The sequence below is a fragment of the Sinohyriopsis cumingii genome, chromosome 15 (genome assembly GCF_028554795.1).
Source record: "Sinohyriopsis cumingii isolate HCF-2022 chromosome 15, ASM2855479v2, whole genome shotgun sequence".
Lineage (NCBI taxonomy): Eukaryota > Metazoa > Mollusca > Bivalvia > Unionida > Unionidae > Sinohyriopsis > Sinohyriopsis cumingii.
Window position 1 is genome coordinate 141,027,581 of NC_142975.1, and position 14,731 is coordinate 141,042,311.

A 14,731-nucleotide genomic window follows, 5' to 3' on the forward strand; every position below is an offset into this window, starting at 1 on the left:
TTATTTAATTCTTCACCGGTACGTGTTCCTCTTCTGTTGTTTCTTTTACTGGACTCACCTTTTTGAATTTCTTTACTGGTATGTGTTATTTTTATTGTTCTTTTGCTTCTGAACGCATCCTCAAGTTGTTTTCATTTTTCTTGAGACTCGGAAGATCAATGTTATTTTCCTTGACACCGCTAATTGGTATATTTGCTCATGTCTCTCATTTCTTCTGTCTTAGAGGTTCCTTTACTTTGGCGATGTGGACATTCTGGAACCCAGTGTCATTTTTCTTTGCAGATATATCAGTTGTCTTGACTTTTGTCTGAGATGCGTAGCCAGACGTCTTGTTGGAAATGTACTTTCGAATGACTTTCTGTAAATCTCTGACTTTTCCATCTTCGCAGATCGAAACTGAATGAGTGTTTTTCTATATGTTGGAAGAGAAAGTGAACCAAAATCGAGTAAAATTTTTAATCATATTGAAAAGATGCAATCTTTACAACGAGAAAACAAAAGCTGAGAGATGACGGCGTTCTGGGTTGCCTCTTAAGCTGACAGAAGTATAACACTAGTTCATACTGACGAATTTGAAGAAGACATGAGTGATCCTGAGCCATCACCACTTACCTCCACTACAAAACCGATAGAATCAAAACCAGCCAAGAAATTGAGTCGTTGATTTTGTTAAATTCAATCTACAAAAAATGACTTGCTGAAAATCTAGAACTACGGGTTACACATAAACGATCAAATTTAAAGAGCCCCATTCTCAAGTTCCATTAGAGATCCCTCTTCATTACGGATTTATTTGAGTCATTGTTAGATGAATTGAAACAACAATGCCAAGCTCAACTTCAAGATCGTTGGAGTCTATTTAACACTCGCTACTGTTTGAAGTATCCTGTGTGGATCGAATCTAGTACACCTGCAGAATTAACTTCTTCCAAAATCTTGTACAAAATTCAACATGTCCAACAATCCAGTGGCGAGTTTAACATTACGGATAGAAATGCAACGTTTTTTTTTTTTTTTTACATGACCCACGTATGACCTCTATGTGATAGCAGGAAAAGCAAAATTTAATCCATGGATAAGCTTCGCAGTACCAACAAGCATCGTCTAGATCAACATCCATGAAGACCAGCAGATGGCTTTAGCCCCGCACTATCGTTGTAGCCGTATGCCGAGAGAAACGATAGAGCAGAATAGAGGTTAGCATGGATGAGCATTAGAAACCCCAACAACAAAATGAAGCAGAAAGTCTTTAGCAGAAAGCTGTCATTTCTAAAGATACAGTTTGTGGAGTTCCACGCTGGTCCAGGAAAGAAAAGATGTCATTCTTTTGTAGCCAAGCCGTCGACTTCAAACTTCAGTACTATATTTAAAGCTCTGACAATGTGTGTTTGTGATTTGTTTTGTAGTTAATTGTTAAGTAGCTTTAAGAATGTCAATCATATCGCTACAATGTTTGCAGTGTGACAGTGTATATTGATGTCTAGCACTGGGGCATAATGCCACAGACATGTAGCATCGTGTTCCACCCAGTCACATTATCCTGACCCCAGGCCGACTAGTCCTGACACTAACTGTTAATGCTGAGCGGCAAGCAAGGCGATTGTTGGTACCATTTTTTATAAGTCTTTGATATGACTCGGCCGGATTTCGAACCCTAGAACGCTCTAACCACTTAGGCCGCCCAGTTATAACAATGAACTTGAGCACCTATTAAATGACGATCAGAATAGGTATAAAAGGAAATGTGTGGATTTTTTTTTTCTTTCTCTTTTGACAGAATGTTCACACGAGACTGGTACTGATATTTCTAATTTGTGTGTACACGAAACGCTCAGTGTTAAAAGTGTTGCAAATTGTTATGAATATGAGTTGTAAATCACCGTGTGAAGAAAACTTTCGTCGCACTTGATGAACTTTTCATACTTACCAAGAAGTGCGTATTTCAAATAGAAGAAATCAACAATTTACCACTGGACGGAGGTACGGGACCGGAAGGATGTACGTGATTGGAACGAGGTCCGTTATTGGAAGGCTGTTGTTGTTGTTGTTGTAGGGTTTAACGCCATTTTTCAGCACAAGATAGGCTATACATGGCGGGCAGTATTAATGGTGGACGAAGAACCCGGGAAAACCCCAGAAAGAACCACCGACCCACGAGAAGCTACTGGCATACCCACATTAGCCGAATCCGAGACTCGAACCCACGCAGACAGAGGTGAGATGGCAGTGATCCGTAACGGAGAGCGCTTTAGACCACTCGGCCACTCGGGGCCCCAACATCTAGCATGAGCCAGCTACATACAATATCCATAGATACAAACGACATGCAGTTTTCTTCAACTGGTTCAGTCTATACTCACCCCCCAGCTTGAAATCTAAATTCAATCATTATATTAACCCAAATAAAAAATATATATATGCAAATAAAGAATGAAATATGTGAATGTAAATCAGGTAGAAATTAGAATTGTGTAAATTAATTTTATAAGGAAAATATCTTAAGAAATGGAAATATTTGTAAAATCTTTACGTTTCTTCCTTTTTTCTTTCTTTTGTTCCTTCTCTCCTCGTTCTAAATGGGTTTTAAATACTTATGTAAAAACAGGGATCCCTAACGGGGGAAGTACGAGATAATGATGTCATGGGGCTATGTCACACGGTGCTACGCGAAGTGAACAGGCCTGTGAAAGAGTATTGGAAAATCACCCCAGGTGGAAAAATTTGGCATACAAAACATAAAAACAAAATTATAGTATATCCTTCTTGTCTGTCTCCTTTTGCTTCTTTTGTACAGCTCCTGTACAATACACCACTCCCCACTTAGTGGGAAGTAAATAATACACCTCTCCCCACTTAGTGGGAAGTAAATACTTTTGGATTCTTAGGCAGTATCATCATAAATAAATAGAGGCGACCTAACTCGAGCGGGGAGAAATACAGTGAATAAAGAAAGTGTGGACCCCAAGTCGAGCCCAGCCGACCTAATCTATATAAATCAATTATACGAAGAACGACACAGATTATCACACACATAAAACAATAGGAATGTCTTTTTTTTAAATATCAAACGATCAGTATTACACCGTTATTACTTCGCCAAAATTCAAAATTTAAATAAATAAATGATTTATAAAGTGGATCGTAAGATAACTGGGCAAGATTTGGAATAACTGGCCATCACTACATAGAAACTATATATAGCATACATACAATATAGCAACTACACACATATAGCACACATGGGATTTAGGCGACTTCTAGCCAAGGTCAACTAAATAACCAGGGATGGGATTTCGAGTTAGGTGATAGAAACCAACTTGGAAGAACTACCCTTAGATAACACTAGGGATTTAAATAAATACCCCGTCAAAAATTAAATATAAATAAATTTTTGATCGGAATTCTATTTTTTTATATATAAGAAAAACAACATATCTGGGGGAAAACACCTACACATAAAACACTTATTATTTTTTGGGATAAGTGGGGTGGGGACATCTGTCTGGTGCCCCCTCCCCCCCCCCCCAAAGTTGTGAAGCACTTTATCTTCGCCTTCTCTTTAACTTCTTAGTTGCTGGATCCAGTGGTTCAGGCAAAACCGAACACGAATTAAAACATACATCGTCTATCACAACATTCCGCGAGGTGATATATACATTAGGAATCGACTTACACGTTACTGATTGAAAGTCAAGAAAATAATTTTTGTTATAGAAGCATTTGACTTTTAGTCAAATATGGTCGTCTTCGATGACATGTTATGAGTAGACAAAAAAGAAATTAAACTTTGGTTTACAGAAAAAGACATCGTAATGCATGCTAGTATTATTTATATTATTCAATATCCATTTCAACAGAGTAAAGCCCAATTACACCCTAAATCTTAATGTCAGGGATGTCATGCCCCCCCCCCCCCGAATTTGCATGTGCTTTAAAATTGTTGTATCCTATATACGAAAATTAATAAGCCCATCAAGTTCCCCCCATCAAGTTTTGACCCACCCACCCCGCGAAAAAAGTTGAAATGACGTCTCTGCTTAATGTCCATTATGGGGTGTTGTTTAATAGCTCGAGATTAATTTACGGTGCAGGTGTTAGCCAAACAATTAGGAACACTTTGGCTAAATTATGCTGATACCACAAAATTGCCATGTGCCCTTGTACTCATCGAGTTCAAACCTACCACTCCAGATTATACGAGATTTCGTGCGAATTTTTCACGATTGGGTGTCAAGGAGAATGTTAGGTTATTTACTGTGCTCTTTCTCGTTTTCGTCTGTATTACAGAAATAAGTAAAAATACCATTCGCTTTTCTTATGAACAATATTCCACGAGACTTCCTTTCGGTCTTATCTTCCAACCAAACTATATGCTGTCAGTAACTAAAAGAAAAAAAAACGAATGCACAAGTACGTTCACATTTGTTAGAAGCAAGTCTCAAAAAAGTGGTGTCTTAAAAAAAAAAAAACACACACACAGAAAACAAACCCAAACAAAACAAAGTATCTTTGTCAAAATTGGCTCCAAGAATTAATAGTCACACCTCCAAAAAGATCAGTTTGAACCGAGGTGGACGTGAATCTCCATGGGTGTCATTATTCGTTCAGTTTTAAGGTAGACCCCAATGTTAAATCTAAAAAGGCACAACCTGAAAGATAAAAACGAGAGGGACGGCACGTTCACGATCTAAGAAGTAGAAGAAAACCCCAAAGCAAACAATTCCTTCAAGAAAGAGGCGCTAGAACGCGCACGTACTCAGGAAAACATTACTCTGTAACAAGATGAAGCCGGAAAGGGATTGGACTTAGCAAAGACACTGAAAGCACTATCGCGAGTGAGATCTTTATTTATAATGTGATTGAACGATGAATAAATCTGACACCATACATTAAGTCCAACGATGGCGTTAAAAGAATGAAGCACACCAAGTTAAACCGTTCAGAAGGAAATGTAATCTTTCCTACTTGGAACTAATCAGATCAAGTGACTTCCACTAGTAATCAAACAAGAACTAACGCACAGAACTTATAAACAAAGATGATTTATATATGGCTCTATCAATATGGATGATAGGTGTTTAGAATTTAAACACAGATATGACCATTTTTTCATCTATCACCAGTGGTATCAAGTATATAATTTGTAAAATATATATGAAGAATGTTCTATTACGAAGGGGATCAAAGTAAAGAATTTGTACAGAAATATTAATAGTGTTATATCACGAAGGGGATCGAGTATAAATTTGTATAAAATATTCATAGTGTTATATCACGAAGGGGATCGAGTATAAATTTGTATAAAATATTCATAGTGTTATATCACGAAGGGGATCGAGTATAAATTTGTATAAAATATTCATAGTGTTATATCACGAAGGGGATCGAGTATAAATTTGTATAAAATATTCATAGTGTTATATCACGAAGAGGATCGAGTACAAATTTGTATAAAATATTCATATTATGACACAAAGGGTATAAAGGATATAATTCGTTTAAAAAAATGAAACATGTTATATCACGAAGGGGCTCAAGTACATAATATGTAAAAGAAAATATGAATAATGTTATATCGCAAAGGGGATCAAGTATATAATTTGTGCAAAAATATTAATAATGTTATATCACCAAGGGTATAAAGTATATAATTTGTACACAAATATGAATGATATTATAATATATCTATCACCAAGGGTTTCAAAGTATAAAATTTATATAAAAATGTGAATAATCTTGCATCTACCATTAAGGTATCAAAGTATAGAATTTGTAAAAAAAATATAAATAATATTTCATTCAAAGTAGGATACATGTATTATTAACTTTCTGAATCACTGATTTTTACTCGTATAGTGATATTGAATATGATTATATATATATATATATATATATATATATATATATATATATATATATATATATATATATATATATATATATATATATATATATTGTGATAACAAAACAACACAAACGCCGAAAATTCTGTGCAACTAGTTTCGCATTTAATGTATGCTTCTTCAGGCACGAAATGTTTTGAAAATAACGGATGACGTCTTTTATTTTAACATCACTATATACCAACATTCCGCATGCAGATGGTATTGAAGCATGTAAATATTTTATTGATAACAATCTTAATAATAACACACTATCTAGTCAAGATATGTAAAATAATAAAACTTATCTTGGAAAACAATTATTTTCAATTCAATAATATGAATTACATACAAATAACGGGTACAGCAATGGGTAGTCCCATGGCTCCTTCATACGCTTCCCTTTTCATGGGTAAATTAGAAAAAGATTTTCGTCAAAACGAAAAGTTTAATCCATCTGTTTGGTTTAGATTTTTAGATGACATATTTATGATCTGGAACCATTCAACTGAAGAACTAAAAATATTTATTGATCGCCTGAATCATTTTCATCCGACAATTAAATTTACTTATACTGCATCAAGTACGCAAGTTTCATTTTTAGATGTAAATGTAATAAAAATATTGATAACACTATCTCTACAAATATTCATATCAAAGAAACTAATATCCACCAATATGTAGAATATTCTTCATGTCATCCCATGTCATGTAAAAACGGCATACCATATAGCCAGGCCAAAAGATACCGACGCATTATTTCAGATGATTGTCAATTACAAAATTCTTTGAATAAATTACGAACTTATTTCCAAAATAGAAATTATCCTACATACGTAATTGATTCTGCACTGAACAAAGCCCTTAATCTTATTCAACATGAGGCTTTAAACACAGCAGAATGTAAAATAGAGAGAGATGTAATTCCTTTCACAATACAATATAATCCTTCATTACCTAATACAGGTCGTATAATTAATAATTATTATAGTCTCCTAAATTTATCCAATAAAACTAGCGTCAAATCACTTTTCAAAATTAAACCAGTTCTCGCTTATAGAAGACCCAAGAATGTGCAAGATTTTTTAATCAGAACTAAACAGACAGAAAATAAAAAAAATACACTTTTCGTCATCTAAATGTAACAGACACCGGTGTTCTCAATGTGCAAACATAAGAGAAAGTACTTCTTTCAGTAGTGCTAATACAAAAGAGGTATTTTCTCTACGCGATAACACTAACTGCATATTAACTGATGTGATTTATTTAATAACCTGTAAAAAATGTAGCATGCAATATGTTGGACAAACACTACAACAAGTCTCTAAGACAATGAATAATCATCGCTTTCATATAAAAAATTATAGAGATCCTCAGTTTACCTCTAATGTTTCAACACACTTTAACACCAATAATCACTCTCTACTTGATTTTTCTTTCATGCCAATAGATATTGTGCATGGTGACATGAATAGACTCATAAAAGAAACTTATTGGATTCATAAGTTAGATACTCTGTATCCTAATGGACTTAATGCTAATGCACTATATAAAATTGTATAATTTACATTGATATATTGTATATCCTTTAAAACAATATAATTATATGTATGACTGTTTGTCTCTAGTTTATTTTATTATATATATATATATATATATATATATATATATATATATATATATATATATATATATATATATATATATATATATATATATATATATATATATATATATATATGTATATGTATATATAACACGATTATCATGGCGTCCAGTTAACGATCACAACTTATTTCCGCTTTGTTCGAATCGTCATGGCCTGTCGCTCCTAGCCTGCCGAAGTATCCATCGAGAGACTTCGTTTTCCCTGCCGACCCTTTGTGTCCCGAAGTTTTGGTCCCTCACTGTAAGTCAGCTAATACCATCCTCCAAGCCAACGTCACCGTCGACATCATCGTACGAGTTACATGAAAACCCACATAATTCTACGACTCCCCATCCAAAATCAGCTAAAAATATAATGACGTATATCCATGTAGTACACTAAACAAGGTTAAGTATGAAAACAATTATATACATTACGCATGAGCAGACATGAATTTGCTTCGTTACCTATTAAATCATTTCATTAGAGCTAATGTACCCAGTTAGTATTACAATAGCCAGTTTCGCACAGGAATCTGTACCCGACAAGAATTACTCGACTAAATAATAGGAACTCCAACATTACTCAACCCTTAATACATGCAAAGTATCAATGAATTCATGTTGTCTATCCAGTTATAAAAATGGCTACCTTGAAATAGACTATTATATATATATATATATATATATATATATATATATATATATATATATATATATATATATATATATATATATATACATATACATATACATACACACACGATGGCATGACGTTATGAGATATAGGTCTAAATATCTGTACAATTTCGAATCAGTTCTGAAGCATCCAGTAAACATAATACGGATAGAAAAAACGGTTATTGGTGTTTGTATTTTTCAAAACAATCAATGGGACCGCTGTAAGATATTATTTTTACATGCTTTTTGTTTTGATTAAGAATCCATCCTTAGAGTGGACACGTTCCTGACAAACTAGCTGTATTATGATAAAACGACGACAGCTTAGACTGGTTGTCGTGAAATACATTGCCAGTGAACATCAGTTAGTCGGGCTTCTCACTGTGGGCACATTGCTCGTGCAGCAATGGGTGAACTTAACTCAGTATTTTGAAACAAAACTAACGACGAAAATAAACCACCCTCGGTCAATATTGTACGCCTTAAAGTACACACAATTCCATGACACTATGATCTCTTAATATTCTCCGGTGATCATAATTCCCGCCGAACATAATTGAAGACATTTTGTTTCCTCATTTGATGGAAAAATTTAAATTTATTGGTAAAAAGCCCCTCTTTAATGTCTTCTGCTCTAGTCGCTGCTCTTCAGCGACCAAAGTGGCATCTTCTAAAATAAAATGCAAAGTGGAGCAGGTGTGTTACAAAGATTTGTCAAAACAAGAACTAAAAAGATTAGTTCCGTCGAAAACATAATGACGTCCAGACTGTCAGTGTAGACACATTCCAGTATAAAAAGAAGTGTTTAATAAGATTTACTTCAGTTTTCCTTTCCTGAAAGAATGATGTAATGCCACAAAGTTCACGCCACCAACGTCTCTGTCAAAAAAGAGACATTCGGAAGAAAAGAAAAAGGAATAAAAGGAACTCCTTCTTCGTTTAAACAAACATTAAATGCATCGTCAGTACATATCAAGTACAATGCCCGGATGCAGAAAAATATTTGAAAAAAAAAACACTTGACGAAATCATAGATACTGTGTGTGAATGTTGTTTGAACGAAGCTGTCCAGAAAAGAAGGAGAGATATATAGCAGTAAAATAATATGACAGTTTTTGTTATTAAAGAAATAAAAGAAAAGTGATGCACCAAGATTTTTGTCAACGTTGAAAGTCAGAATTTGATATGTTTGCCATGCCACTGACGACGACGACGATGATGATGATGTAAGAATCCAAATGGATATACTTTATCACATGTCGTCTTTGACCACCTCATTACCTATTGATTTTGAAATCAAAGGACAAGCGGAAGTTTATATCGATCTGAGGAACAGTTACTCGTACCTCAAAGTCAACGTTCTTATAATGTACAACACCAACCCATGAGCCGATGCAGCATTTGCAACAATTTAAAGAATTCACTGTTCAGCAAAGTGGATTTGTACTTTAATAACATACTGTTTAACAGCAATAACAAGGACACGTACCCTTATATGGAAACTCTTTTGACATACGTAAAAGATGCCAAGAACACACGTCTGGATGCTTCACAGGTGTGGAAACCTGATATGTAGAACAAGTTTAACGACAAAGAGTTGATTGCAGATAACAATCCTGACAATGGTTGATTTAACGAACGCCAAAAGAAAATCAAGCAAGGGCGTAGTTTAGAAATATTGGATCGTTTGCATTTAGACTTGTAGTTGCAAGACAAAGTATTTGTTGAATGTGGTGCTTGTGCTCTTGAGACCGAATCGAAGGAAGTAGTACCGTGTTCCATTTGATGACCACTGTTATAGAGTATAAAGAGAACATTTTGCTCTGGTCTACTATTCAAAACCAAAGATCATGTTTTCCAAGGTCAACTGCCAAACCAATTGTTCATCGATATCGTCAGCAATGCAGCCCTCAACCGAGCTATCGATCCTTTCGATTTCCAACACTTCAGTGTGTCCAAAATATAATTCACTCAGATGGCTTCCAGATCATTTGAACCTAACTTTGACCCCCACCACCACCAAATTTGAGATCATACTTTACTCTGTTTGAAGCCAAAGGACAATTAGGAATCACATTAGTCACGGCATTTAGTATGACGATTATGAAGAATGATATGCTTTAGGTGACTTTGATTTCTCTCCAGACCAATGTAGTGACAAAAGATATGTCCGCCCTATAAAATCAGGCCAACGTCGTGTGGAATTTAGCTTGCTCTAGCTCTGGCGAACACAGTGAACTTAATCTTGTATGCAGACTTCGATAATACTCTGGAAAACAACAGTCTGAGAGAGGTGATACTATGCAATATAAAGATGAGATAGGCGATGAGAATGTTTCTATTCGTAACAAGAACAGTCATAGACTACATGTGATGGAAAAAAAAAGAGCCAGTCCAGAGGTCAAGATTGCCTCAGTTAAAATAATACTTAGTCACTTGTTTTATTCGTCACCAGGTTGAAACAGTCAGACGCATAACCATAGAACATTTTTAAGGCTGTCAAATTGATCATCCTAGTCAGAGGCCACATAACAAATGTCTGATGATGAATGAAGAAGAAAAGTTGGAAAATTAACTGGAAGACGCATGAACTCTCATATCGGAAGGAAAGATTTTTAAAGAATGATATAAAAATTATAGTGACCATTCCTTATCTCTACTGACATCTTTGAAACGAAACACACCGAAGCTCCCCTTTCATCGATTTCCTATTGAATACTGTCCATTACCCCACTTTTAGATCACTATCCAATATCACACTTACGGAGTACTATTAATAACACCAGTTTTTGACTGATTAAAGATTTGATGATGAAAACATCAAAAAATTTATGAACTTTTCCATAACATAGAACCATATTTGAACATGATAAAAAATCCGACAATTCAGTTCCTTAAAGATTACTTAGACTAAACTGTCAGACATATGATACGTCAAACTCAGTTGTTACTTGTACCGTTATATTCCATCCTGTGGTCATTACAATTATCTGGAACCCCGTTTCTGTTTTCTTTAACAAAGAAGAATATTGTTTTATGTTAGATGGAGGTGAAATTGATTCTCTGCTTTCGTCTACATGATTTTAAACTGTTCAAAGAGTCTTTCTCAGACTCATTTTATGTGAGTCAATTACATATAGTTATAGAGTATAAAGCGAACATATAGTTGTATTAGCTGCATTGTCGATGATTTTCTCACTCTCTAACATAATTGTTTTAATTTTTTTTAAAGTGTTACTTTTCTTTATTTGTCATTGCCTGATTGAGTGATTTATTCAGAAATAATATTATTCTACTCTATGCAAATATGTTCTAATTCTCAATCCGGGTAAGCACCTTTTACATATTACATCTTTATCTTTACCCCATGTAATTGTGAATCTTGAATCATATGGGAGGATATAAAGGGATAAAGTACACTGTTATGTTAGCACATGTGCATCTACAGGAGTCGTACAGTCTTTCTGTCTACCATAAACCGATTGGTGCTCCAGTGATATTTTTGGCAATTGCCACTCCTGATCGTAACGTTCGCATCTTTTCATTGGTTGTATAGCGACTGCAAATATTGAATTAAGAGCTGCATTGGTAAATACTGTGAATTATGTTGCTTACTTCAATATTATTGATGTGGAAAGTTGCTGTGAAATTCTAGAGCATTTCTTGAATAAGATTTGGTTCTTATTATAGAACAATTACAAATTTAACCGAGTTTATAACAAGGACAAATGTGTTGTATGTCAGCGCAACACATATATGAAAAATCTCACCAACAAAATAATATTACTTCAACTTCTGTTACCTTGACATTCAGCATGACCATCTGACAACGCTAATTTATCCTTCTTCTGTTTCAGACTTCCAACTTTGGCTTCTTATATATTGTTTTCCTATTTAAAATCTAAGTGGTTCTTTCTTCTTATGTGAAGTTATTTGTACAGTAGCATTCTCTGGTGATTTGTTAATCTGAACAAATATCTTAATGTTTTCTTTCAACCCCATATTTTATTTTGCAATAAAACAAAAAGTTCACATAAACATGGCTTGTTGGTTAAATTGAAATTATTCAACGGCATGTTTAGACTAAACCTTTTTTTGGACTCATTTAAACCTAATATGGATCTATATTGCTAAATGACGCTAGTATTATATATGATGTTTTGTTTAAAAAATCTAAAAGTGTACAAAGTGCAAAACGTTGCTAAAAGGCATACTGTGGAAAGCAATCTAAAATATGGTATGTAAAAGACAAATGTTAAATAAACAATACAACAATGAATATATAAAACAAACTTTTTAAACGCAAACATTTCAGACTTAATCATTTAAGTTACAATTTTAAAGGCAATGAAGCAAAATAAAAATCAGATACGACTTTAAAAATATTCGATGTGCCATCTTTGGACATTTTCATGAAATGGTCAGACTTTACACAATCTGGATATATTAGATGTACTCGACATAAATCATTGTATTCCATGTTCATCCTTTGACTTATCAAATCAATATCGAAAATGTTTTCACTGGTCAAATACAAAACACATACAATCCAATGAAAATATATCTAAAATTGGAAACACGAGAATATAAAAGAGCACAGTAAAAAGTACAAACTTTCAAGATGTTCAGCTATATCATCGCAGAGCTTTGCACCAGATATGTTGTAGACTTCGTCGAAAACATATTTTAGCGACTCGTTTCTTTCTCTGAATGTTTAACAGCATTTAGATTGTTATATAATATTATTACTATTATTACTATTATGTCTACAATTAATGATACTATAATAGTAATAGTTATTGCAGTTATAATTAGAAAGTTATTTGATTTCAAAGAGAAAGCTAGAGTAAGTAATAGCTGAATTGACAACGTTTTTCAATGTGCAATAAACTGATTCAAAATGTAGCTGGGTATCTAAAAAATTGATTTAAAGAGTTGTGAAAGATGTGCTGAAGTGAAAGACATGACAACATTTAACGAAGCGTTTCCATATTTACAAGAGTTATCAAAAAGACTAAAAGAACAAACCGGGATAGAAAAAAATTAGAGCACACAAAATATACTTCAAGTATATTGTATAGAACGAAAAAGAGACGACAGCAAGGAACGCAAAATCACATGAAACAAAGGTACTACGATAAAAAAATTCAGATGATAAAAAAATGGGGAAAAAAAGCAACAAAACAAAATCAAAGATGAAATATATGAGTACTCAAATGAAGTACGACATTAAAGATACCGTATGTTCCATCAGCTGACTTTTACATTATCTAAACTCTACAAAGCTTGAAAATGTCAGTGAAGATGAACTAGACGTGGAGCATGTCATATCTAGATTTATCTCTCTGATCTTGAATGCAGAAAACAATATTTCCACTGGACAATTACGAGATATATTATGACAAACATTAACATACAAGGAAACACATGCTAAAATGCGATATAACTAGTAGATGGAGATTACAACAAAAACGTTGAATGATTCTAGCTGGCCAATTTCATTGTTTATAAGACCTGAGCAGTGTTGTCAAATCTGTGTTTCCTTATAACTTCACTTAATAACAAACAGTTACACCTATAATGGCAACTATTGTAACAAACATGGTTAAAGGGACAAATTTATGAACAACAAAAGGAGCCAGTACACATTATAACTGTTAACCATGTATCACCAGTTCTTATTACCACCTTGCCTTATGTTGTTTGTTGACATTTACATGCTTAATAGTTAACAGTCAGTGCAGACATAGGGAATCCTTGCTTGAATGTTAAAATATCTGGTGAAATATCTACTCCACTGAATGCCATGTAGAATTATTTCGGTCCACTTTGTAAAATGTACAAATTATCAATTGGCAGAAAACTTTGCTTATGGATGATGTCACATTATAAATTGCAACATCGAAAAACTGATTTGGATATTTTTGCATCTTCGTCACTGACGAATACTTCGTATATATTCTTGTTACTATTTTCTCATCAATGTTTTCTAACTCGTTCTCGGTAAACCTTGTACATACTATATCTTCGTATGTTCCATTTCCCATTGCTGTATTCCTGTGCGTACTCTGGAAGTTCTGATACTATCGCAAAATATTTGGGACTTTGGGAATTGCAGAGCGTCACTTGAGGAGAATCCCAAATTTTTCCAGCTATGACATTGTTTATATCGTTCCACAGCCTGTAGTGATCGTCAACTTTTCTGCTTCTGTTTTGAGTGAAATTTTTCTGCATTCGAATACTCCAAGTTCTGCTAAACATGTCCATCCCCAGATGCTTTTTTTGTACTTGTATGCTGAAGAAGCTTCATTGTCCAACAAATCCTTGGATTTTGTTGTTGTAAAACATTTTTCCCTAATGAAAATATATCGTTTCTACCGATTATGTCATATCCTATTTCTGTTTTCTGTTTTCACTACAGGGGAATGTGAAAAGAAAAATGTAAATCGCTGTCAAGAGGTGGATTCGTTTCTTTTTGTATTCTTGATACGTATGCATGCCATCGGTGTTTGCCTACCGCT